This window comes from Elephantulus edwardii, unplaced genomic scaffold (genome assembly GCF_000299155.1).
Source record: "Elephantulus edwardii isolate Elephantulus edwardi_28Jun2011 unplaced genomic scaffold, EleEdw1.0 scaffold00167, whole genome shotgun sequence".
NCBI classification, from domain to species: Eukaryota; Metazoa; Chordata; class Mammalia; order Macroscelidea; family Macroscelididae; genus Elephantulus; species Elephantulus edwardii.
The window spans coordinates 6,037-9,071 of NW_006399917.1; positions in this window are offsets into that span (position 1 = coordinate 6,037).

The window sequence follows — 3,035 nt, forward strand, 5'->3', positions numbered from 1 at the left end:
GAGCATTATGCTGAGTGAATTAATTAATTTTCATAAGACTGTTATTGTAAAAATAGAAGGATAACTAGTAAATCATGTACGAGAATCCAGAAGGGGTGGGAGGACGGGGCGGGAGCAGAGGGTTTAGAATGAACTGGGGCGAAATCAGAGGGCTGCACAATTTGGTGGGTGGAGGGAAGGGATAAAGGAAATTAGTAATATGCAGAGGGGACCCAAAAAGAGTAATGGTGAGCATAGTCCAATGGTGATTAATTTTAGAAAACATAATGAATGGAAATGATTATACGAAACACAGTATGAATGAAGAATAGTGTGTGAAACATAATGTATATAAACTTTGTCAGCAAACCAATATAATTTTTTTAAAAAAATGTGATGTCACTGCTGTTTTGCTCTTTTGGATTGCTCTCAGATTGTTTTGAGGAAAGTCCACTGGCATGTCATGAGGATAAGCAAGGAGCATGTGGGGAGACCCAGACGTGTAGAAATTGAGGCTTCACACTGACAACCACAAGAACTGATGAGCAATGCAAGTGAGCTACCGTCTTGTAACTGACTGATTCCACCTCTGCTAAATTAATTCTATGATCCTGATCACAAAATTGTCATACTGTTGTTTGTCACAGCATGGACCCCCTGCAGCAGCATCACCGGCATGTTTGTTCAGAATGAAGATTCCTCAGCAAGTCTGAGGCAGGCATCCATGCGCCGTTTGCATTTTGCTAAAGTAAATAACCCTACTGTGAACATGAATATGTATGTGTTCGTGTCATAGCACTTACTTAAGACATATACCTCGCGGTGGAATTGCTAAATCAAAATGGTATTTCTATTCCCACCAACTTTCTAATGAAGCAGGAAACAACTTTTCATAGAGAGAGCACCACTTCACATTCCCACCAGCAGTGTATGAGAGTTCCAGTATCTCCATACCCCTGCCAGCATTTGTTGTTGCCTCTGTATTAGTTTGTTTTGATATACCTGATTGCACCATGTGAGTTTGCTTCAAAACAGCTTCTAAGGGTTTCACCTCCTGTCTTCTGGTGGGTGTGGCAGAGGATGGAGATGTGTGTGCAGTTCTCTGCGGTTCGTGTGGAGAAGCTGGGCCTCTGTTGACTGGGCCTCTGTGGGCTGCAGTCTTTCCTCTAGGTGGAGCAGGAGCCAGTTTTTATTCCTGCCAAATGCTGGGAAAGGTAGAGTTTCAGAGGGAAGAGGGGAAACCCTCAACAAGATGGATTGACATAGTGACTGTAACAATGGGCTCAAGTTTATCAGAGATGGTAGGATGGCATGGAATAGGGCAGGGTTAGATCCACTGTTCATAGGGTCACTACCAGTTGTAGTGGACTCGTGACGCCTAACAGTAACAACACATTCCTTCCAGACATGATTCTAAGCTCTTTGTATTTATTGCCTCACTTTGGCCTCACAAGTATTGTCATCTCTGGCTCTACTTTGAGCAAACACTCTACAGAATAGGGAGGGATGGGAAATTTCTAATAGAAGGCATCTATGAAAAAATCAAAGCTAATATCATACTCAGCAGAAAAAAATTGAGAGCTTTCCAATTCAGAGTATTCTCTCCACTATTTAACATCATCCTGGAAGTCTTAATCAGAACTGTTATCGTTGTTAAGTGTTATTGAGTCAAGTAGAACTCATAGCAACCCTAGGACCAATAGATCTAAAGCTTGTCCTATCCTGCTCCATCCTTACCATCCCTGACACACTTGAGCCCATTGCCACACAGTATCAATCACTGAGGGTGTTCCTTTCCTTTGCTGACCCTTCCAAGGATTATTGGAGAGTGTTGGGGAGGAGGAGGAGGAGGCCCCTGGCCAGGGCAGATCACCGAGCTCTGGATAAGTGCAAGCCCATCTGACCCATATTGGCCCTTAATACGGGATAGAGAAAGCTCTCCTGTGTTTGTCTGTGCTGAGAAAGCTTGCCACCTGGGAAGATGGCTACCATTTCCATTAAGCTAGACATAGTTTGCAGTGAGCTGTGGTTCTCTTGTCCAATCTGCATACTCCACATAAAAGCGCACTGTAACCCCCGATAAAGTTGAGTTGGCTCTCTGAAGCACTCCTGGAGTCATGTGTCTCTGTCATGCTTATCCCTGTCAGGGTGTCACTGTTCCCCACTGACAAACAAAGAGCAACAAAGGATGATGCCCCTTTCCAAGTAATACCTTCTCCTAACGGCACGCCCAAAGTATGAGATGAAGTTTCACCATTCTTGCTTCTAAGGAACACTATGATTGCACTTTCTCCAAGACATACTGTCCTTTCAGCAGTCCATGGGATAATCATCACTATTTTCAACACCACCACTCAAAGGCACCGATTCTTCTTCTATTAGAACAATGAGGCTCGGAAAAGGAGAGGGGTTAGTATTCAAATTGGAAGAAGTAAATAATATTAGCCCTTTTCACAGATGACATGATTTGAGATATAGAAAACCCCTAAACATCCATTAGAAAGGTATCAGAGATAATGAATTAATTCCACAAAGTGGCAGGAGACAAGGTCAACATGAAAAACTTGGGTATCTCTTCATCATTGATGTATAAGAGCAAAAGGAAATTAAGGAACCACTGTCACTTGTAATAGTCTTCAGGGGGAAAAAACAAAACCCATAGGAATAAATTTAACCAGGAAAACCAAAGATGAGTATACTCAAAAACACTGCTAAAAGAAATCAAAGATCTAAATAAAATGACAGACATTCTATGTTTACAGATTGATATACTTAAAAGTAGTTGTTGATATGACCCAAATACAACCCTATAAAAGCAATGCGATCACCATCAAAATTCCAACAGTGTTCTTGACAGAAGTAGAAAGGCCAGTTCTCAAATTTATACAGGAATGCACAGTAACTAAAAAAACTCCTCTCATAAAGATGTCCAGCCTCAGAAACCCGACGGAGAGTGACCAGGACAGGGAAGCAGGTTCTTTGGGAGGGATGGAATGAAGAAGGAAAGAGGGAGCACTAAATGTATGCTGGTGGTGCATAATCTGGAAAAGAGACAG